The following is a 25,017-nucleotide window of genomic DNA, read 5'->3' on the forward strand; positions in this document are numbered from 1 at the left end:
TCTCATTATCCTTATGAGTTTATGAATATATTGATTATAACTGTTAAGAATAATTATCCATTATTGTTTTGGATCAGTATAATTGTAACAGGAGTGCTATAATAGCCGTTTTCTTTTTTAGATATTGACATGCATACTTTTAAATAACGTGCTGATAGCACCTTTTGGTAGTAGGTGTCTCAAGCTACCAGAGCAACCCGCTGTACTTACAGCAATCATAAGAATTACTCACGCTCATTACTGTTAGTCTGAACAACATTAGTCTCATTGATGAGCGGTTCTTCCCTTTTAGGGAACACTACTACCTAATTGTCCTTTATTGCGTAGCAAAGTTTGTTTGCTGGAGCTTTCTGGAGTTTAGGTGTTCTTTCAGTGTGAACCTTGTGTCGACCACTACTCCCAGGTATTTATAAGAGTCACACTGCTCTATTCTATTTCCTGCTGCGTACCACTGGTATTTTTTCCTGTTGGGCCCTGTGTTTGCTGAGAAACGCATAACCCAAGTAAATGTGTACAAATTGACGATGGCCTGTAGTAATAGTGGCAGGACACCTCAATTCGCCATTTTTTGCCACAAGAGTGGTCTGGGTACCATGTCAAACACTGCTTTTAGATCGACAAAGCAGGTGTACAGTTTGGTGGATTTTCGCTTTGCTTTTTCAACAATGAGATTCAAGGCAAGAAGGTTACACATCGTATTTGCACCAGGTCTAAAGCCTGTCTGTGTGACTGGAATGATCTTACTAGAAGTGACCCATTCTTCTAAAGCTATCAGGAGATTTGATGCATATAGTTTCACTTCTACGTTCATTAGGGCGAATAGTCTGAAGTTCGCCGGATCCGACCTTGCACCCGCTTTGAATATTGGATGCGTGAGAGTTCGACAATGAAATTTGAATTTATTCCTGCTCAGGGAGGAGAAGAGCATGAAAGCAGGTATGTTTGGTGAAGTATTAGAAATAAGATCGATAAACTTTACAAGCACGTAATGATGTAAAAAGCAGTCGTTTTTCACTGAACATGTGAATATGTCAATAGTAAGAAGTAAGGATAGTTGAATGCTCCTTTCTAAACAATTTTAGGTAACAGTACCCTGTAATATCTTGATTTCGAACAAAAACGCACGAGCGCAAGATAGAGCTTTTGCATGAAACATCGGCAATTAAATTCACTCCGGTTTTAATTGTGTTTCGTGAAGGAAGATATTCTTAGTCAATGAAGGTAGTGCACTTGCAAATTTAATTGATGTCATGTTTTTGTAATTGTATCAAAAAGAGAAAAAAAGATTTGTTTTTGAAAAAATTCGTTTTTGTCAAAATAAGATACATGTGTTAATTTAAAATGAGGTGTGGTCATCAATATTAATGGACTTTTTTGTAATCGTTAATTTTCAGTTACCCCAGACGAAGGGCAAAGAATTGCCCGAAATGCATTGGGTTATGAATAAAGACGCTGCTCAGAACTACTTGTTGTGTTGGATTCGTATTCACAAAGAAGCCTGGATTGGCACAAGTTGATACGTAAAGTTTCCTAAAACGCAATTTGTCGCATATGTGGATAAGAGTGAAAGTAAAGATGAAAAGCAGATAAAACTTTTTGGTTAAAATATGGATAAACATTTAACATGGACAAATGGATTAAAAATAAGTTGGATCTCAGTATCCTATAGATGCAGTGCATTTTGGAGTGGAGCGTGATTTTCGCGCTCCCCACAGTCTATAGGACACCTCAATTCGCCATTTTTTGCCACAAGAGTGGTCTGGGTACCATGTCAAACACTGCTTTTAGATCGACAAAGCAGGTGTACAGTTTGGTGGATTTTCGCTTTGCTTTTTCAACAATGAGATTCAAGGCAAGAAGGTTACACATCGTATTTGCACCAGGTCTAAAGCCTGTCTGTGTGACTGGAATGATCTTACTAGAAGTGACCCATTCTTCTAAAGCTATCAGGAGATTTGATGCATATAGTTTCACTTCTACGTTCATTAGGGCGAATAGTCTGAAGTTCGCCGGATCCGACCTTGCACCCGCTTTGAATATTGGATGCAGAACGCTCCTCTCCAAGATGCTGGTATGCAGTTTGTTTGAAAAGCATGGTTGAATAGTAGAGTCAAAAATTCTGCCCCAAATGATTTATCCTGTTTAAATAGACCATTCGGTAGGCTGTTTGGGCCTGGTGCTAAGTTGGATCTTATTTTTTTATGATCATTTCGACCTGGTTTGTTCGTATCCAGTTTTCCTCAAACAGATTTTCCGAGTTGTCATTTTTTAGTTGATATGCTGCATTGTAATCTGTATTCTTAATTTGGTAATTGATGTTTTTGTCCTTGTTATTTTTGGTTAAATGGGCTATCCAGTCTGCCTCTAGGATGTTTGCGTTATGTTGGCGGAAAAATCCGTTTGCTATGTTATTTCTGCACAGAATTTTTTGTTATTATGTGATTCATTTGTTTACAGTAATTTTTGCCAAATTTCAGTTTGTAGAGTTGCTTTACCATCCAAGCTTCTTTTTTATAATTCTGCCCTAACTGATGTATTTGTTGCTTTTCCCCTTCACTAGTTGTTGGGGCATTTCTACGTAGTTTTCTCATTTCTCGGTTCAATGTCCTTTTCTTTATCACTAAGGAGCCTGAAGGCTCTGTTTTCTGTGCCCTCTGATTACTCCCTGGATGTCTGTTCTGTGATGAGAATTTGGAGGTCACCGTTGTGATCATATTGACCCAAATTGCGCATGACTGTATTGAGTTTGGATTTGTGTGATCGACTGTGAATGTTTTAGGTATTTCATTTTTCCATCCACGTTTTTGCCATTCCACGCAAGCCTTTTTAGATTGTACGGGTTCAAGACTTCGGACAGGACATTACTTTCTACTGCTCTTGGTGTGTGAATTTGAAAGTAAATTAGCTGAGGGCTATGATCACTCTATACTCTATGTGTTATTTGATAGATAGAAATCTTTTGTAATAGCTCAATGTCCACTGTTGTATAGTCTAGGAAAGAATGTATCTGCTTGGAATTTCCGGTTGCTTTTGCTGGTTGGTCTTGCGGGAAGCGACCATTTAAGATTATGATCTCTGTGTCGGCTAATATTGAAGCACAGAATTGGCCATAACGATCTTTCTTACGATAGTTTGTAATTACTGTGGGAATATTTTGCCCATCGAGTTTGGTTTGTTATTTCTTTTGTGCCTGGTCCGCTTGGAGTAAAAACATGTTAAAGTCGCCAGACAGCACGATTCCTGCCTGCGGGAAAGTTGATTGCAATGATTTGATCAACACTTTGAGGTTCATAATCAGCCGCGGTCGGTAGGGGAGTACCTGCCGGGGCGGGACGTGGGGAGGGGGAGGGGCAGGGTGGGGGGTAGTAATCTATGGATAATGGACATTTACAGGTAAGTAAACATATAAATAAATAAAACTAAATTTGTTGTGTGCACTGCATCCCTAAATGCAATGAAGTGCACGCAACGGAATTCGTTTGATTTATTTATATGTTTACTTACCTCTAAACGTCCATTATCCATAGATTACTACCCCCCACCCTGCCCCTCCCCCTCCCCACGTCACCGCCCCGGCAAGTACTCCCTACCGACCGCGGCTGTTCATAATTTTATCTTGTTTAGCTTTTGATGCTGGATGAATGTATATATATTACATATTATTAAGAGCATTTCATCATTGTTATGTTGCAGGCAATTAAATGGATCTTGCGGTAGTAAGATTTTTACACATTGAATACAGGTTTGTCCTAGCTCAATCTGTTCGAAGGACCATTGTATACTTGTGCCGAGGTAGATTGATAGACCACCAGATGGTCTGCCTAATGCTTTACTTTTGGTCGCAGTTTGCTGGAGTTCTTTGAAGCCGCAGATCGGCGTAGGTACCATGGTCCAAATTTCCTGGAGTAGGAGTATATCAAAAAAAAAATTACGTTTGTAAATCTACCTCGTCTGCCTTTCTGCCTCAGCCATTAATATTCAAAGAGCACAATTGTAAGTTGTTTTTTCATTCATCTCACTGAACCACCACCTCTTACCGGACCTTCAAAACGGATCTTAAAACTATCCTCCTCCAAAGGCACTTTCTGGAATAATTCAACCCATTTCTTGACCCTTTCGGTCATCTAGCACTCTCATGAGGTCAGCTTGTAAATATGTATTTTACTCCTGCTTTTAACTTAACACTGACACCTTTTTATTTTTACAATATCAATAAAAAAAATACGTTGAATTAAAAAAAATACAAAAAAAATGTCTCTTCATGAATAGACCTGGGACAGGAAGTTAGAGTATATTAAGGTACAAAAGCAGAAAGCACAGATGATGTGGGCTGGGAGGGTAATGGGGTCATGATATTGATCTGCAGAACCACGATTTCTGTTTGTACTAAGGGTATTCCAGCAACTTGCAGAAAACAAAGGGTAACAAGCATTGGCAAAACCAATAAGCTTCGCCTATGCGAAATCGATTGGCTATGTCAATGATGTTAAACATGTTGCACAGCAGAGTGAGCTGCTGTGTAACATGGCCTGAAGTAAAAAATAAATTAAATATTGTGATTGCATTTACATGGCGCTTACTACCCCTGATGAGGAACATACACTAAAATGTATAAATATGCAAATAGATAGTGTTGGAACTGCATATATGTAACTCGTTAGCGTGCTCCGTCCTTCTTCTGTACCTTTGTAACTGTATATATGCAACTTGTTAGCGTGTTTAGTGTATCTTCTTGTGTAACTTAACGGGTTCTTTTGTTAAGGGCACTGACACCTTTGGGTAAAGTTCGCGCTATATAAAACTGCATTACATAAATAAATAAAAAATCCCCTTTAACAGCTGACCTCACCCTAATTTGAGAGACAGCAGGTTGGCAGAACTGTGCTTCAGTATCTCAGGAACGACCCCAAAACGTCCCTCAACAGAAATATGGGGAAAGATGGCGCCAAGGGCGCTCTTGACAGAGGGTACGGATCTTCGTAGGAGGCCGCGGGAGCGCGCCTGCTTGAGCTCCTGCGTTTCTGTTGCTCGTGCATGTCCACTGAGAATAGCTGGACGGGGAGGTTCGCATTGGATATTTACATTAAGGGCTGTGTCGGTGGAATGGGGTCGGCCAGGAGGGGGGCTTTTGCTGCAACACGTAATGCAAAAAGAGAGATAGGAGGAGCAGGGGACTGAGGACCCGAGCGTCCCACTCACGGCCTATTGGTCTCACCCCACTCTGCCTCAGCCGATACTGCGAGACTGGACCAGAAAGAAGCAGCCTTCTGATTGGACGGCTCGTACTCCTGGATGCGTAGGGGAGGTGCATCGTGGGAAGCTCCCAAGCTGCAGAGCATCCTTGCTGGCAAGGTGGGACCGGGGCAGGAGCAGCGTCCTGGAGAGAGAGCAGGTAGGGAACCTGAGAAAGAGGAGGAACGAAGCGAGTGCTGGGAAGGACTACGTAAAGGCGAGGGAGGGGAGGTAGGGGCAGGGTGCATCAGGGAGGAAATCATGGATGTACTGGAGCTGAGGAGAGCAGGTATGGTCGTCATATGAGGCCGCTGGGGAAGAAGAAGAACAGGCTGAAGCGGCGGGAGCGATAAGTGCAGCCCAGGGAAGGTATTATATAATCTGCTGGAGGGAGTCTATAGAAAGGGAGTGGGAGGGGCGCCCACTGCAACCTGGAGAGGAGCAGGTATGCGCTGCAGCACGGTAAGGAGGGGCGGGCGCGAGGACTGCGGCCGAGGGCGGCTGGGCAGGGAGGAGGAAGGTGCTGGCGGACTGCAGTTTGAAAAGCTGAGGGGAGGGGAGGGAAGGACCTAGATGGGAAGCATGGGGGGGGGGGGGGGGGAGCAGGAACTGACTGATGGAGTGAATGAAGTATTAAAGGGCGGGGAGGGGTCGGGGGTACTACAGGTATAGACGGTGGCTTGGGGGGAAGTGACTGGCATGGACAGAAGTTAAGGAGGGCATGAGCACGGAGCGATGTAGTGCTGTGTGGTAGAGAGTGGAGTGCAGTGTGGGAGAGAGTGTAGTGCAGTGTGGGAGAGAGTGTAATGCAGTGTGGGAGAGAGTGGAATGCAGTGTGGGAGAGCGGAGTGCAGTATGGGAGAGTGGAGTGCAGTATGGGAGAGAGTGGAGGGCAGTGTGGGAGAGAGTGTATTGCAGTGTGGGAAAGAGTGTAATGCAATGTGGGAGAGAGTGGAGTGCAGCATGGGAGAGTGGAGTGCAGTATGGGAGAGAGTGGTGTGCAGTGTGGGAGAGAGTGTAGTGCAATGTGGGAGAGAGTGGAGTGCAGTGTGGGAGAGAGTGTAGTGCAATGTGGGAGAGAGTGGAGTGCAGTATGGGAGAGTGGAGTGCAGTATGGGAGAGAGTGGAGTGCAGTGTGGGAGAGAGTGGAGTGCAGTTTGGGAGAGTGGAGTGCAGTGTGAGAGAGAGTGGAGTGCTGTGTGGGAGAGAGTGAAGTGCAGTGTGGGAGAGAGTGGAGTGCAGTGTGGGAGAGAGTGTAGTGCAGTGTGGGAGAGAGTGGAGTGCTGTGTGGGAGAGAGTGAAGTGCAATGTGGAAGAGAGTGGAGTGCAGTGTGGGAGAGAGTGGAGTGCTGTGTGGGAGAGAGTGAAGTGCAGTGTGGGAGAGAGTGGAGTGCAGTGTGGGAGAGAGTGGAGTGCAATGTGGGAGAGAGTGTAGTGCAGTGTGGGAGAGAGTGGAGTGCAATGTGGGAGAGAGTGGAGTGCAGTGTGGGACAGAGTGAAGTGCTGTGTGGGAGAGGGTGAAGTGCAGTGTGGGAGAGAGTGGAGTGCAGTGTGGGAGAGAGTGGAGTGCAGTATGGGAGAGTGGAGTGCAGTATGGGAGAGAGTGGAGTGCAGTGTGGGAGAGAGTGGAGTGCAGTTTGGGAGAGTGGAGTGCAGTGTGGGAGAGAGTGGAGTGCAGTGTGGGAGAGAGTGGAGTGCAGTGTGGGAGAGAGTGGAGTGCAGTGTGGGAGAGAGTGGAGTGCAGTGTGGGAGAGTGGAGTACAGTGTGGGGGAGAGTGAAGTGCAGTTTGGGGGAGAGTGGAGTGCGGTATGGGAACAATTGGGTTGCAGTCTTGGAAAAACGGTAACCTGAGCGCAGGCGGGATATATTGGGAGTTATGGGCTGCGTATCCTTTAGTGACTGTGGGTCAGCGCAGGTGTGTGGGGCGCACCATCGCGCGCGCGTTTGCAGGCCTGCGATCCACTTTAAAATGCACATTATGGATATGCTTCAGTCACTCTTAACCACTCCGAATTCCCCTCGGTTGCAATCCATCCTACGAGAGGGGACAACCCGTTTGCACCGTGCACGTCATTTTTGACGGTATCAACTCGAGAAGGAGTGCAGACCGAACTGCTGGGATCACACGGTGCGTGTTCTGCAGATGCCTCACGCTGGGATTTACGCTGAAGTGCAGGTCGCAAATGCCTGGCAATCTCTCGTGCCCAGGCTTGGTAGCGTTCAGTGCTTGCACTGCACTTAACCCATGCCAACGCTGCCAGGGGCGACTCCCTCCCTGAACACCCCCTCAGCTCTGCAGACGGCGCTGCAGCTCCGTTCCAAGTGCGCAGCAGCTCTCTGGTAAAAACGACCACTGGCATAACCTCTACCGGAGAGAAGCCGGGACGAGGATTATCTTGTCTTTATATAATAGTTAACGGTGTCGATATTAATATCAATTAACACATACATTTGTGTGGGTTGAGCATTTGCTGCAGTAGTCTGTGCTTAACCTGAATTTTAGAATCCAGGCTGGCGGCCATTCCTGCGAGCCCGATAGACAGATCTTATTTCTATTATGAAAAACAAAAATTATGGGGGGCAACATTGGTAGTGTGTTTGCGTCGGTTGAGCCCGCAGCGCTCTTTGAGCTGAAATTTATTTGACTTGAAGCACAGCGTAGCTTTAGAGATGTCACTGATGCCTTATTTTAAGTGTCGTTTGCGTGCAGGAGTATATCTCGAATGCGTCTTACTAATACTGTTAAAGGAGGACGCGATCTCTGAAGGTCATTTACAGTCGGTATATCTACAAATCTCGCGTGGATGGACGACAGAGGTTACGTCACTAGTGCACAAGCTGGGCTGCAGAACTCTTACTGCGTTCAGAATACCTGCAAGCCATAATAGAAAGGCGTATGCATACATTGCCATCATCAGTCTAACTGAATGCTCGGTGGATGTCCGTCACACCCTATGATTCCTACCACAGATACTCACTGCCTGTCCTTAACCAGGACACTCCATTCTATAGAACCTTTCCGACTTTGCTCGTCTTACCTCTTCAGCTTCTTACCTCCTTCTTGGCAGAACAGCAGATCACCTTCTATGTCAGTCCGAGGGAAGTGGCAAATCAACGGATTTCAGCGGGTCGGGTCTTGCCGTTTCTCAGGCTGCTAAAAACTGACTTCAAAACCGGCCCTAACAGGGCCGGATATTTATGTCCTTAACTTATAGACAAAATAACATCTCTTATTCAACAATGACTGTGAAACCCACTCCTGGGAACCCATGTCCACGAGGCAGGTCCTGTTTGTATCTCACATGTTTTACTTCATCTTGCATTGCCCGAAACTATTTGCTTTTTCCAGATGTTTTGTTTTTGCTGTTTTTTTTCATGCAACATTGGAATCTTGTATAGTACATATTACATATCAGGAACATAGTCGCCCCCAGGTGTCTGGGTGGGTTCAGAATGTGGGTAAGAGTTCACGATGGGCACAATAGTTCTGGAGCTGAAGCTGAATGCTGAGTGACATTCTCACATAAGTTGTTCAGACTACGTGCACATCCAATTCTTGGACTCTCTGCAGAGAGTGCAAGCGATGTTACATAAAGATATATGTCATAATTATAGTTGCCATTTTACGTAAAAGTGTATGAAGGAGGTATACACAGCTGTTACTATTCACAGTATTGAAATAAAATAAAATACTGTGTTTACATGTGAGAGCTGGTGTGTATGTGAGAGGGAGACCATGGTGACACAAAGAAGTACATGCAAAAGGAGAGAGTGAAAAGACAGCGACGAAAAGATAGGCAATAACATGTGAGATGCAGATGAAAGATTTCAGAAAGATGATCAGAGAAAAATGTCCTAACTGTCTGACAGTGAGAGACTGCAGAGGAAAGGCATGTTAAGTGGAGAACAGGAGTGACTGAGAAACTCCCCAAACTACTATCCCTTCCCCAGACCCTAGTTGTTTAATTCAGTCTCATATTTTCAGAATCGAAATATTTTCAATTCTAATTAGTCACAATGAAATAGTTGCTACTCTTTTACCTCACAAGCTAATAAGCATTGGCAAACCCAATCAGTCTGACTTGTTTTAAGTGTATGTTACTTGTTCTGTGCAGCCGCGGTCGGTAGGGGAGTACCTGCCGGGGCGGTGACGTGGGGAGGGGGAGGGGCAGGGTGGGGGGTAGTAATCTATGGATAATGGACGTTTACAGGTAAGTAAACATATAAATAAATAAAACTAAATTTGTTGTGTGCACTGCATCCCTAAATGCAATGCAGTGCTCGCAACGAAATTCGTTTGATTTATTTATATGTTTACTTACCTCTAAACGTCCATTATCCATAGATTACTACCCCCCACCCTACCCCTCCCCCTCCCCACGTCACCGCCCCGGCATGTACTCCCTACCGACCGCGGCTGGTTCTGTGTCATGTCTAAAAGCAATAAAAGAAAGCTTGGAGAGAGATACCAACATACTACTTGAGTGGCACACCGTGTAAACGCACTGGAGCTTAGCTCACGTTTTTAGGGCACACCCTTATCTACACAGGCCACCCCTCTTAGAAAGGATCTTTGCCCTCACCCCTTCCAGTGTCCTCCATCTTTTCATCCCACTTAAAGCGCTTAGTAACTCTAGAGAGTCTAGCAGTGGAATTTCCATCACCATGGGCTAGTATGGTGGAATTCCACTGGTGGATTCTAATCCAAAATTATCACATGCTCCAGAAAATTGAGCATATTCCATTACACCAACTCTAAATCACTGCTTTTTTGTCTTCTTATTGCCCTGGTCCTACTTTCATCCATTGTGCTCTGTTCCCCAAAAGCTCATGGGCTCTCCCTTCATTCACCATAGGCTGCCCAACCCTCTATTCTGCTCTGGCTCTCCATTCATCACAGGATCTTTGTGTTTTCATTCACTATAGGCTCCCCACCCTCTCTCTCTCTCTCGATTCATTTAATTTACCACAGGATGTGTGGGACTCTATCAATCACAAACACCCTCTGCCCCGTTCACTGCAGGATCTCTCGCTTTCCATTCCTCACAGAGTCTCTGGCACTCCATTTAATACAAACTCCCTGCCCCTCTCTGGCTTTCCGTTCACCACAGGTTTCCCAGCCCTCCGTTCAGCTCTGGCTCTGCATTTATCACATGATCTGTGCCATTTTATTCACCAAAGGCTGTCTAGCGTCCAGGCTTTATTACTCTCCATACATCCCAGGCAGAGGCTATCCTTTTTGCATCACAGCCTCCTTTGCTAGCCATTTAATACAGACTCTACACCACTCTACTCTACGCCACTTTATTCCACTCCTCGTCACTTCTACACCACTCTACTCTAAGCCACTCTCATTCACTCTACTCCATGGCACTTTTCTCTTTGCTGTATACCACTCAACTGTACATCATTCAACTCTAGACCATTCTACACCACTCTAATGATCTATGCCACTCCTCTCTACGGTACTTTATGCCAATCCACATCATTTTACGCCACTCCACACACTCTACTCTATGTCACTCTCTTTTATGCCACTCTACTCTATGCCACACTGTAAACGTTTAGCAGTGCAGAACAGCAGCCATTCTGCTGTACAACACGGCTATAAGAAATTGCCAAAGCTAGTAGCTCCCGTATAGGTGAGACCTATTTGCTTTGCCAATCTTCGTTTTTGGACTGAGGCTACTGTTTTTGACTTTGTGCACTGGGACACTGCTGTCCAGGTCCAAGTGTATGCTCTTTCACACCTAAAACATGGATAAACTGACTAACTCTTAATTGGCCTATCCAGGTTTCACACATGGCCATAAAAAGACACCTATTACGTATAGTTAAATGTTACTTGTCAAATGTAGCATTTATTGTGACACTTAAAATAGTGGCAGGTAGTTCATGACTTCAGGGTTACCATTGTAACCTGAATGCTGCAGTTTAAACCTTCAGTCTGACCTTTCAAAATGACACTTTTGACAGCAGAAAAACCCTAATTTTAAATATTTATCCTAAGTCATCCATATGCAGGTCTTGCAGACCTCAAGGTAGGGGACATAATATAAAAAAATAGATATGTAGTAATTTACTTTTTCTATGTCCCTGTAGTGACAAGTCCCAAAAGCAATTTTCAATGTGGAAGGCATTCACTGTCCTATGGGAAAACTAGAGGACAGATTAGAATATTAATTCTGCTACCTCAGGTTTGAGACAAACTAGATAAATAATAAAACCCTTATTTTTAATATTTATTATAAAAACCCGATTTAGTCGTGATTTCAGATTTTTTCATAAACATTTTGGAAAAGTAACTTTTAGAAAGTTATCTTTTTCCGGCCTAAAACTCCCAGAGGCCAATTTACTCTAGCCCTATCGCAGTTGTCCAGCAAGTGCTTAACTTTAATCTGAAATTAAAACTACTCCCTGAGCAGGGACAATGGCCTGGGTGTAGGGAGGTGTGTTAATTTCCCTGGTAGGACAACACGTTGGGGGGCACCCGGGAATTCAATAAACTTTAATAGGGCCTGCCCTGTAACAAGTACATTTTTATAAATGGAGTGTCATTTCCATTATGTTTTGGCTTTTTAACCGTCTTTGTACTTCTAAATACTTTACACATTTAGGGGGCGATTTCGATGTCGAGTGGAATTGTGTCCGCCTAACACTGACTCAATACTGGGACCGACCGACCTCTGGTCATCGGTCCCTACTGCCTCATTAGGATGCAACAAACACTGTTCAGTTGCAATCCTGCATTTTCCTATGGGAGCATGCATTACGGCAGTAAATCGGCCGTAATAAATACATTTGTCACTGCACCCCCGCAGGGACGAGGGATCCAGGGATCCACGGGGGGCACAATAGGTGCCCCCTCGGCCCCCAACTGGAGCCGAAAACACAAGCGGGCCCTGCTGAGGGCCCCCAAGCAAGCTTTCCAACATGGTTTCGATGTCAGTCATGCCAGCATGAAAACCATACTGTAAACCGTGCATCTTAATCTCAAGGGTGGAAAGGCCCTCCCTTGAGATTACTGGCCGGCTTCCGACTGGCCGATGGGATCCTGGAGCTTGTGGGAAGCCAGCAAGACTGACCAGCCAGTTTACTTTCCGACCGCCTAGATCATAATTAAGCAGTCAGAAAGTAAATGGAGCGGCCATTACGATACGGCCCTGAAGGCTGCGACCGTCAGTCAGAGCCTTTACGGGCCATATCGTAATAAGCCCTTAATGTTAAGCCTGAATGCTCTGTGCCACTGATACCATGTTTGAGCTCAGATTTATATTACTGACACCTTTCACTGGACCTAACAGGTTAGTGTCTTTATTACTTTGAATGGACTTCCAAGCACTCCAATAAATAATTACTTCCTTCACAGTGCATCTCTTATTTTTAACACATTCCATTAAGGCAAAATATTCTGTTATCTTCAGCATGTCTCATCATTGTCAATGTATCTCTTATCTTCATCTTGTCCCCTGATGTTGAATGTATTTCTTATCTTCAGCTTACCTGGTTAAGGGTCAGCTGCGGCCGGTAGTGGGAGTACCGGCCGAGCGTTGACGTGGGGAGGGGGAGGGGCAGGGTGGGGGTTAGTAATGTATGGATTACGGACTTTAAAAGGTAAGTAAACATAAAAATAAATAAAATGAATTTCGTTGCACACGCTGCATCGCATTTGGTGATGAAGTGTGTGCAACGAAATTTGTTTTATTTATTTTTATGTTTACTTACCTTTTAAAGTCTGTAATCCATACATTACTACCCCCACCCTGCCCCTCCCCCTCCCCACGTCACCGCCCTGCCGGTACTCCCACCACTTGCCGCGGCTGGTATTTTTGTAATTTCCCTTGACTGTTAATGTATCGTTACTAGACGTTTCTTTTACCGTTGGCATATCCCTAGAACGTATCTTGTGATTCAGTATGCCCCGTTATAGTTACTTTGTCATACTAGTAGGGTGTCGCTTTATGTCAATCTATCCATGCCTCTTTAAAATTCAGAGACCTTGAAACCTGTCTGAAGGAGCACAGCTTATGATAGCCTGATGTATGGAACAAAAGATGGGTGCTTAAGCCCAACTGGGGTTGCATCCCCACACCCAGAAGAACCTCATCCACTTTTACATGGAACATGACTTTAGGCTTGGGCCTGTAGAAAAAGTACACAATTGTAACCCTTCAGTATGTCTGTGACTCACCATATTTATTAAAAGACACACAAATGATGGACGGAATGCAGAACAAATCAAAACATTCACCCCCAGTCAAGAGATCTGGGTTGAATCCATTGTTCTTTTGTGCACCATGCCACCCCAGTTCAGACCCAGCCATATGCAAATCAGTCTTGAACTGTGCCTCATTGGAACTGTCCAGACCGACTGCCAAGCCAGGTGCTCCCTGGACTGGAAACAGGCATCCTAGGACTGGTTTCGGGGTTTCACTCCTCATCAGCCAGTCTAGCCTGAATCCAGTGGCACAGTGAGCCCTGGCCCATATCTGGGCATACCCAGCACACTTAGGGCAAGAAAGCAAAAGACACACAAATGATGGACGGAATGCAAATCAAATCAAAACATTCATCTCTAGTCAAGAGATATGGGTTAAATTCCTCATTCTTTTGCTCACCCTGCCACCCCAATTTAGACCCAGCCATATCCAAATCAGTCTCTGCCTTGTGCCTCATGTACCTCCAGACCGAACTGCCAAGCCAGGTCCTCCCTGGACCGGAAACAAGCATCCTCGGGTTTCACCATATGCCTGGGCTCAAACTGGAATGGCATGGGGGGCAAAATAACGATGGATTTAGGCCCAGATCTCTGTACTGGGGTGATTGTATAACAATGTTCTGCATTCTGTTTATCAATTGTTCTTTTTGCATTTGTCACCCCCAGTGGGATGGGTATTCCCAGATGTGGGTCCCTTGCTCTCCATGCCACTGGAGTCAAGCTATCCTGGCTGATGAGGAGTGAAACCGCGAAACCGGTGCTAGGATGCTTGTTTCCAGTCCAGGGAGGACCGGGCCTGGCAGTTCGGGCTGGACTGTTCCCATTGGGCGCAGGGTCAAGACTGATTTGGATATGGCTGGGTTGAAACCGGAATGGCATGGGGAGCAAACAAATTATTGATTTAGGCCCACATCTTTGTAACGGGGTGAATGTATGACAATGTTCTGCATTCTGTCTATCAATTTTTCTTTTTGCATTTGTCACCCAGAGTGGGACGGGTATGCCCTGACGTGGGTCATGTGCTCTCCATGCCACTGGAGTCAAGCTATTCTGGATGATGAGGGTTGAAACCCCTAAACCGGTCCTAAGATGCTTGTTTCCATTCCAGGGAGGACCAGGCCTGGTGGTTCGGGCTGGACTGTTCCCATTGGGCACAGGGTGAAGACTGATTTGCATATGGCTGGGTTCAAACTGGAATGGCATGGGGAGCAAAAAAAGGATGGATTTAGGCCCAGATTTCTATAATGGGGTAAATGTATGACAATTGTCTATCAATTGTTCTTTTTGCATTTGTCACCGGAATGGGACGAGTAAGCCTAGACGTGGGTCCCATGCTCTCCATGCCACTGGAGTCAAGCTATTCTGGCTGATGAGGAGTGAAATCCCGAATCCGGTCCTAGGATGCTTGTTTCCAGTTCAGTGAGGACCGGGCCTGGCAGTTTGGGCAGGACTGTTCCCATTGGGCCCAGGGTCAAGACTGATTTGTATATGGCTGGGTTCAAACTGCAATGGCATGGGGAGCAGAAAAAGGATGGATTTAGGCCCAGATCTCTGTAACGGGATGAATGTATGACAATGTTCTGCATTCTGTCTATCAATTATTTCTGAGCTTTCGCAAGGCTCATTTTTTCTGATTAATATCCATGTACTGCTAACCATGAGCAAATAGTCTGTGCACTTATAGTTTCTAACCAATTGTTCATATAACCTTTGTACTCAGTCTCATGTCTGTAATTTATATTTGGATGGGGAATGAAACAAGTCAGCCTCCTGCTTATAGTGGGAGGTTGTTCGATTAATGACTAACTGTGATTGCATAGGTACCCCGAGAGTCTGAAACATTAATTTTTGGGAAAAACTCAGTAGGTTTGATGGTTGAAACGTCTTGCTAGGGACAATTCTTATATGTGTGATGGCTTAGAATTAGAGTGACCACTAAGTATAATAATCTGAAAATGTAACAATAATCTTTGCAAATATATATTAAGTAATTAAGTTATGCAGGCTTTTGATGAAGTAGAAAAGGGATTGAGGAAATTGTTTTGTATCCTGTTACTTTATCTTTTGCCACTTCAATGTACTCTGATACAATCCCAGCAGTATCCCTTCTTTCCCCAACAAAGCATTATCCCCAACTCCAATGCAGCATGCTCTTCTGTTTGTTTAGATTGATAAATTGTATTTTTAGGCCTATTAAACATTTATTGTATTGATTAGTTCAGTTCGCCATTTAATTGTTCAGTATGGTAATTATATCCATAAAAGCAAAGCGAGCCCTTTAGAGCATTTCTGAACCTTATTCCCCTTCAATTCTCTTTTTTGCTGCCATCAGCAGTGGCCACTGAACTTTGAAAGCTGCGGGTCTAAGATTAACTTTATTGTTGTTAATTAATTAAAAGCTCTGCAATATACAAAATAGTATCAAATGTCAGTTAAAATACACAGAAAACATAAAAACAGGTAGAGAGCAGCCTGCTACTAAAGAAGCTAAAAACAGATTAGGACTGATCCTGTTACTTCAGAATTAAATGTAAATGTCATTAGAAATACAATTTATCACAAAATCAATAAACTTTTCAAACCAGCCAATAATCCTTGTACTTTTTCCTCCAACGAAAATAGGTATGCCCTCTTAACAAGACTGTATTACTTTTTCGAGAAACACGGGCCTTAACCATTTATTTCTGGGCAAGGTACATTTTGTAACAACATAAAATATGTCAAATGGTCTTACACTACACACAGTGGCATCATAGCTCATCTCTACATTTGTTGACCATAAAAGATGCTCTCAACATATCCATTAGCAAAAACTGAATGTGTAAGAATGCATTTCGTAATCTAGTTAATAGAGGCGATATTAAATAAAAGGGAATGGGTCCGAATGTTTCACAATGAATCACATTCTTGCATTTTTAACGATAGCATAAATCAGGCAATGCACAGCCCATGAAAAGGCCTGAACTAACAGTTTACGTGCAAACTTGAAAGCGTACACTGAAGCCAAATTCTGCAATGGCGAATGGAAGTGTAAACATACAATGACTCTGAAAAACAAGCATTGGCAAAGACAATAGGTCTCGCCTATGCGAGATCTATTGGCTATGATAGTGTGTTTTTTGTGGCCATATTGCACAGCAGAATAGCCACTGCGCAACATAACTGGAAGTAAACAAAGTAAAAAAGCTATGACGTGGTCTGTTGGCCACATCATAGAGTTTAAAAAAAAAAAAATTCTGGCATGTTGTACAGCAGCTTTTCTGCAACATGGCCAAAAAAACATTATGCCCAACCTAATGGAGGAGTGGGTGTGAGGGGAAGAAGGATGTGGCGCTATAGCCAGAGATTCCAACTTTAGAGCTGGGGAACAAGGATCAAGTCTCAGCATCACCTGCGTTCCTGGCAAATCACTTAAACTCCCATTCCTACCAAAAACATGAATGTGAACTTGTGTAATGTAATTGAACCTCATGTGAAGTGCCCAATACCTTCTGGTCGGGTCGAGTTCGCACTATTTAAAAATGCAAAAAAAAAAAAACTGAAAAAAGAATAGAAATGGTACCTCACCACAGTAGAAGCAGCGGACAGACACTACTAGTTAAATCAATCTGTACTTGATCCATGCACTACACAAAAACAAGGAAGTGACACCTTGCACATACTGACAAATTAGAAAGCAACAAACAAGACTAATAAGGATCCTACGAATTGTAAGTAAGGTGCGGGCTAAAAGCTCGTTTCAGAGATTTCTTTAAGAAATAACAGATCATCGCCAAGCTGCAGCACATGTGTTCCGCCAAAAAGTGTGACCTAAAAAATAGCCCATGGGTGGCTATCAATGTGAGACCCTGCCGCTATCCCATGCCAACTATCTTATTTAAGAGGTAAAGACCATGTTAGGTGCTGGTGGAGGCAAACTCACAGGAAAATGCAGTCTAATCATGACTACATATCTTATCAAAATAAATTCTAGTTGCAATTAAATATTTGGATTTGAATGCTTGACATGAAATATTGTGCAATATGGGCCTTATCTAACCAGAAGGAAAGTTGATCAGGGAACACTGTATGGCAGTATTTAATGACACATTAATTTCCAAGAAATCACTATTTTCTGCTCTAATGGAGCATGCTCAGCTGTTTGGCCAAGTTGATGAATCAAACTTTTAGGCCCATTAACCATTTATTTTATTGCTTAGTTCATCTACTCATTTAATTGTTCAGTAAGTAATTATACCCTTAAAAGCAAAGTTAGTCCTATGAGGCATTTACGAAGCTTCTTGGCCTTCAGTTCTGTGCTCAACTGTCATCAGAGGTGGCTGGTAACCAATGGAAGCATGGGGCCTACATCACTACCCCAATTGTACTGAGTGAGAGAAAGTGACAAGCCTGACCCCTACTAGGACATAATTGGGTAGAGGGAAAGAATTAGCTTCCTGTGAATGTTGAAAAAAAGTGGACACAAGATGCACATTTTTAGACAAATGTCCTAATAATCAGTAACTTTTACAGTGAGTTCTGAAAGAACACTGAAGAAGTATACCAGGTGTGCCTTGGAAGCAGACTCTTTTTAGGAATATTAGGTGAGGAGAATCGTCTTCTAAGGGCAAACTGTGTATTTATCTGGAAACGTTCTCCAAAAATGGTTAAAAGCATCTCAGGTAATATGAGTGTTCAATTTGACATGGCCTCCTGATTTTCAAACTGTACATAGAATGTCCCTTCGCTTCTACTTCCATTTCCCATTTCACCCCTCTGAAGTAGATAATCTGCCACATAAGATCATTGATAATTTGCTAGGAAGAGGAAGGATGGGAGAAGTAAAATATACATGGTTTCTTAACCATTTTCATTAAATGTATAGTTCGTGTTATAAACTCTCACCAAACTACACATGTCTTTTAGGTTTAACAATGTATATATGCTTGTGTTAGAATGTACAGATGATGAAACTTCTCCAAAATTCAGGAAAGTGCCGCTGTGGAAGATAATGACCTCTGGCACCAAAAAAATCAAAGCTCCAAATATCACAATATCAGTATGCATGGATTGACAAATATTGTTTTTAAATGCATTTTAGAAAGGGTCTCATTGTGTGCCCCCAAAACAATGGTTTTATATTTGATGAATGTCTTCAAATGGACACATCTTCCCATTCTTTTAGAAGCCAAAATATTGCCATTAAATACAAGCTTGCTATGTTTGGTGAATTCACTATTTTTGCTTAAACATAATCTTTCTCTTTCTAAAATTCATAGAGCTTGCTCCAAATATCTTCTTTTCATTTTTAGTAAATACATTTGTTTTTCCCAAGATCCTGAGGGTAGACAATATATGCTATAGATAGCTATACCCTCTATGCACCAGTGGTGGTCACCTTATCGCACTGAATTCACATACGAAGCCAGGGTTCCCGGCCTGTGTAAGGTATGCCTTCCAGAAGCCAGGGATGCCCACAAGAAGCATGGGATGCTCATTGTATTTTAGGGATGCTCACCTTGTTCTAGGGTGCCTCTATTAACCAGTGAAACTCCCTGGCAGCTTGGAATGGCCACATAAATCAAGGATGACCAATAGATGGCAGTACGCCAGGCATGCCACCAAGTAGTCAGGTACGTCCAACAGAAGCCAAGGTTCAGCAACATCAACATGTATGCACCAAAGGAACAGGTGATCCTCGGACGTCTCAGATGCCGACAATAAGCCATCGGATCCAATGCATACCTACTTTTTGTAAGAACCATCCACGAAATACCAAGGGTGGTTACTGTATTGTAGAGGTGCTCATTGTATGCAAGGGCTGACAACCAGGTTCGCTGGTGGTTATCAAATGCCAGCCATGGTCACTTGATAGCTAGGTTTCCCACTTTATTTTGAAAAAGCCACCCAGAGATGTTCCCAACGCCTTAGCGATGCATATTCTATGAGAGGGACTAACTACATGCCAGGGGTGGCCAGTAAATGACTTTGGTAGCCATCAAAGGTCTGTTCTTTCTGTAACTCCAAAGCTGGGATCCCTGAAAGGTCTCGCCCTGATCCCATGTTCTAAAAATCTATCTCAGTTGGAATATTTTCACATTCAATTCTAGTATGTTCAACTTTTTCTGTTACACCTATCCTCCATCCTCTCCCCATGCAATACAGATTTATGTCATCTTTCTTCATAGGCTTTTTCCTGCACTTATCCTGCACCACACCTTACAACCTTGGTGACTGTCCCCTGGGCTGCGACCAATGGTTTTAATCCATCTGAAGATACCCCCCCACACACACACACACACACACTCCCTCCCCTCCAGAGGTATATAAGTCCTTTAAATTCTTGATGGCATCTTCTACAGAACTTATTTCAGCCACCATATTAAGTGCCCTTAGACGTGGTGCAGCAGTGCTGTTTTGGGACCTCAGCTCACTTTTCTCTTGACACATTCCAATCTCTCATAACTGCACGTAGGGGTTTTAAAGGTGGATATTTTCATTGTGCAGATTTGTGAGCCCACATAAATATTATAAGCATACTATCACTTGACATATATGAAATATCACCTTGATTACTGTAATATACTAATGGTTTTGAAAGAACCTGAAATTAGTAACTTTGGTAAAAGAAACTTGTAGTAGTGGCCCTGGTTCGTGTGTCTCAACATGAGTAGTTTATACTCTGTGGTGATAGAGGGGATAGAAGTCCCAGTTCCAGGGTATAACTTAACACCCGGAAGTTCAGATTCTGTTCTGTGCTGATGTGTCAAAGGCGTAATGTTATTAATGAGTGGGGTGAGAGGAGGGTGGAACTTGGCCATAAGCTTCGTTTTCACCATCACCTGAGCCTTTGTATCCCCAACCCACCTCTCCTTTAACAACCCCCACCAACTCCGAGTGCTTCAGAGTCATGGATCGAAGAAGAAATCCCCACTCTTGCGACAATTGCCATGTCCATGACATTCTACATTAACTCATGCCTCACAGATTTAGCACCTAAAAAAGTCCTAGACTGCCTAGCACTTGTTTTGTCTTGTTCTCAAGATCATATTTCCTCTCCCAGACTATACTGATCCATCACTGACTTAGGCTTTATCATGGCACCTCGACTAGATTAAAATAAAGCGCTGCTCTATCCTGACTCATGTTATGTTAATCAGGTTTGTAAATCGCGCAGATACTCGACAGAGTGTCTCAGTACTCAGGCAGTGGGCAACCGACCAGGGCACCTAGATTGACTGTTTGAAGAGCCAGGTCTTTTGCCTCCTCTTAAAAATGTCCCGGTTGTGTACTAAACGAAGATCAAATGGAAATTTGTTCCAGTTGAGCAGACCCAAATAGGAAAGGATCTCCCTCCTATTCTAAGGCGGTTGATGCGGGACACTCCTGCAAGGCACTCAGAGGAAGAGCGCAGAGTGCGAGCTGGAATGTATTTGCTGATTCTATCTTTGAGATAGACCATGCCCGTATCATGCATGGCCTTATGTATTAGGATCATAACCTTAAAAGCCACACTATTCTTTATAGGGAGCCAGTGGAGGGCCCTCAAATGAGGGGCCAGGCGAGACCTAGGTGGAAGCCTGCGTAGCAGTCTCACCGCCGAATTCTGCACCACCTGCAGTCTGTTAAGAAGATAGGGAGACCAAGGTAAAGAGCATTACCATAGACTAGTCTCATCGTGATCAGGGGCTGCAACACATTTCTACCAGCAGACTCCGATAGAAGAGGTAAAACATTTTTCAGCAAGCTGAAGCAGGAGCCAGCAAGAAGCCAGCAAGGCGTTGAATCTGCATTTGGAAGGAGAGGGAGCTGACAATTTGATCCCTAAGTTCTACGCACAGTTTTGGGGGAGCCGGGGTCCGGTATATCGCTCGGCCAGCAGGTTTCCACTAAATTGTGAAGGACGTCTCCGAAAGTCACAATCTTGGTTTTATCTGGGTTGCACCTCAAGTGGTGCATGTCCAGCCAATGAAAACCCTGGTGAGATTACGAGAGATAAGCTTCCCATCTAAGTAATTTCCCTTCTCACAATCAAAAAGAAGGTGCGTGTCATTTGTGTAGGAGATGACTTTTGCACCTAGGAACTCAACAAGAGCAGCCAAGGGCATCAAATATAAAACAGGGTGGGACTGAAAGCCAGCATAACAAATATCTACAAGACTGCATCTAATAGTTCAAGTGAATTTGGCCAGGAGAAACGATTTCACTTCTTTTTTGAAGGATGTCGTGTGAGGGTTCTGTCTTGTTTTTGGGGGCATGGCATTCCAAATCCTAGGGGCCATTCCTGAGAAGGTGCGGTTATAAGTTTTCTTCTTGGTAAATCGTTGTGGTTTCAGTAGAAGGTTATAAGAACTCCTGGTGGTTCTGTTACCACCTGATAGTACTAATTTCTCCGCAAGGTATCATGGGGTTTTGTGATGCAGTGCTTTGTGTGTCATATAGGGGATTTTCAAATGGATTCTAGCATCAAATTGTGGACAGTTAAGGGCATGCAGGTCCGGGGAGCTGTGACAGTTTCTTTTGGAGCCTGTGATTAGTCTGGCGACTGTGTTGAGAGACGCTCTTAGAGGGGCTGTCGTTGATCTGGGAAGGCTGCAGAGAGCGACACTCCCATATTCCACTCTGGGGATTACTGCAGTTTGGACTGCCTGTTTAAAGTAATTTGCGGGTATGAAGGGTTTCAGTCTTCTTAAGGTGTTCATCTGAAAATGTGCTCCTTTAGTTGCTGCGCTGATGTGCTTCTGCATATTTAGCTTATTATCCAGAGTTATTACTAGTGATTTGGCAGAGTTGATCATGAGTGGTTGGCCGTCGAGTGCTGTTAAGTGCTTCAACCACTCCATGATGATGGTTGTTTGGCTGGGGGGTGCTATTAGGAGGAATTATGTTTTAGGGTGTTTAATTTTAAGTGGTTATTTGCCAGCCAGGTCTGCGTTTTTGAAGTGTTGAGTTGAGGGACTTGATGTCTTCAAGTGAGCGGACCTTAATGTAGAGTTGTGTGTCGTCTGCGTACATGTGGTTTTGGACATTTGAAGAGTTGAGAAGCTCGGTGAGTGGTTCCATAAACAAATTGAAGAGTGTCGGGCGAGAGAAGATCTTTGGGGTACTCCTAAAGTGACTGGATTGGGTTTGGATAAAGATTGATTGGTCTTGAATCTTTGTGTTCTGTTTTGAAGTAAGTAAGTGAACCACTTGAGAACCATACCAGATAGTCCTATTCTATGTTTCAGGAGGTCTAGTAAATTGTCGTGTTTGAGGGTGTCGAAGGCGGGGGATAGGTCCAGCAGGATTAGTAAACAGGCTTTGTTTTGGTCCAATATTTATAATGCGTCGTTTATTATGTGGGTCATGGCAGATTCGGTACTGTGCCCTGATCGAAAGCCAGATTGGAATTTATCGAGCAGGTTGAAGTGGTCAATGTGGTAGGTAAACTATGTGTGAACACATTTTTCTAATAATTTGGCCAGGGTACGGATGTTGAATACAGGGCGATAGTTATTTAGGTCTTTGCGGATGTCTGGGGTGGTTCCTTGCAGCAGAGATGTGTTTATAATCCTAGTCCATAGAGGCCCTAACGTCGGAATGAAGTCTATTAGGGGGGATGCTGGGAGTGGATCCGAGAAGTGATTGGAGGGATTCAAGGCCATGAGCTTTTTTAGAATAGTTTCTTCGCTGTAAAGGTTGAAGGAGGTCCAGTTGCCGTTGTTTTTGAGGTCGAGCTTTGCGGAACTACTAAACCATACTTCCTGATTACGTTGATGCATAAATGTTGATAGCCAATTTAAGGCCGAGTGTCTGACCAGTAGTATCTGAATGGCTTTGCCCCCGGTGTATAGAGTGTTCCTTATGTGTTCGACCACTTCAAGAAGCGCAGTCTCTGTGCTGAACTGAGGGAGGAAGCCGGATTGGCTGGGGTGTAGTATTTGATTATTTTCCAAGTAGTGGGAAAGATGGTGATTAACTTCCTTTTCCAGAATCTTCAAAAGGGCAGGGGGAAGGGAAATGGGTCTATAATTTACCACTTGCTTGTAATCGCTGATGTTTTTTTAGCAGCAGGAGCACTTTCGCCTTTTTCCAGCGAGGTGTTAAATATGTTGTTTACTGTAGAATTGATAGAATAGGCTGCCATCGCAAGTACAGTAGTTGGGCAGGAGTCGAGGGGGGGGGATTTTTAGGCTATTTTAATGCTGAGAGTAACTGAGCAAGAGAGAGGGAGTGAATTCCTCCCTCGCCATCTAAAACCCAGGTGCTAAGCTGCTGCCAGCCTTTTTGACAGCAAGCCTGACCACATCTCACCCACACTCACCATACTCTTTTCCAGGCGGGCAACGCCCATTGGGCTCAACGGGCTTCAGCCCCCCTCCCCCGTCATGCATAACAGCCCGGGCTGAGACAGCTTGCTCGGTTGACACACAGACAGTTTTTAAGCAGCCAGCCCCACCCGAGTACTTCACAGGTCTTTAAAAGACCATTCACTTGTTAACGAAGCTTTGTTTGTTTTTTCACCCCTTCTTAGAACCCCTGCATCTCCACTCTGCCTATGACTGGAAGAATTAGCCCCTTCCCTGAAATTTTTATCAGCCCCCCCCCCCGAAATTTGCCTCTAGTTGCGCCTCTGCTCTTTTGCATCCCTTTCCTCCCGCCTCACTCATTCGATGCCTCGCTGTAGTGATGCAATCGTGTGCGCCCACGTTTGCTATTATAAAGGTCTGTTTGTGCCTCTGTCGCATGTTTTGGCATGTAATTAATTGACCTCTGTGGAGCAATCTGCAGCTCCCCTGGGTAGGTGCAGGGGATATAAATAACCACAATAAAATGCATTAAATGCATTGTTTTACAAATCTGACTACATTCGCTAGATGGTCGAACTCCGCATTGAGTCCAAAGTGAGGGCGCAGATGAGCCGGTGGTGGGTTGATGCGTGCGCGTGCCCGCGTGGTGGCGTCACTCGGACAGAGAGGATGCGGTAGAGTCCAATAGTCGTCACGCCAAGCTCACATTGCCTTAGCAAACAGCGGTCCCGCGCTGCGGTCTCGTGCCGAGGCTCCAGTGCTATTTCCAGCCATTGCAGGAGGAGCAACATATTTTATAGATGAGGATATTTCAGAAATGTTTGTTCTAATACAGCCGAAGCAGCGGCCTAATGGGATTTTTAGCTGCTGTCATACTGTTCAAGGTTGAAGATTAGCTTGAAGTGAAGTGCATTCCCGTCCATCAGACTGGCTACAGGAGCAGACTTTGAGCACTTGGCTATGGGCCAAAAAGGCAGCAGCGTTTATATCAAACCAATCTGTTATGTGGTTTTATACAAAGCTGTGATTGCCAATTATTTGCATTAATGTGACAGGCCTGGGTCTGCAACTGTGGATTTCTCCAATGGAGGGTCTCAGACAGGGGCAGGCTGTTCAACAACTCCTTTGCCTGAGTGAGTGTGGGTGATGTGGTTTGGAGGAAAAAAGTTCTACCACAGTGCTGCAGTGTAGGAGGGCGAATCTTCCAAACACACCTGGTGCGTATGTGGTCCATGCTGTGTGATGTCTTTTGGTTTTTTGTGTGGGTCAACCTCATGTGGCCATCTACCTAACCC

At 44.1% G+C, this 25,017-nt stretch overlaps 1 long non-coding RNA gene across 1 annotated transcript in view; it reads left to right on the forward strand.

The window, feature by feature from the left end:
• The first annotated feature begins 5,062 nt into the window (after positions 1-5,062).
• The window catches only part of LOC144823905 (uncharacterized), a 69,570-nt gene continuing 49,615 nt past the window's right edge, over positions 5,063-25,017 (forward strand). The window contains exon 1 of the long non-coding RNA XR_013608856.1: positions 5,063-5,392. This is a non-coding gene — a long non-coding RNA (uncharacterized LOC144823905). The remainder of the gene's footprint in view (positions 5,393-25,017) is intronic.

The sequence above is a fragment of the Lissotriton helveticus genome, chromosome 3_1, assembly GCF_964261635.1.
Source record: "Lissotriton helveticus chromosome 3_1, aLisHel1.1, whole genome shotgun sequence".
NCBI lineage: Eukaryota > Metazoa > Chordata > Amphibia > Caudata > Salamandridae > Lissotriton > Lissotriton helveticus.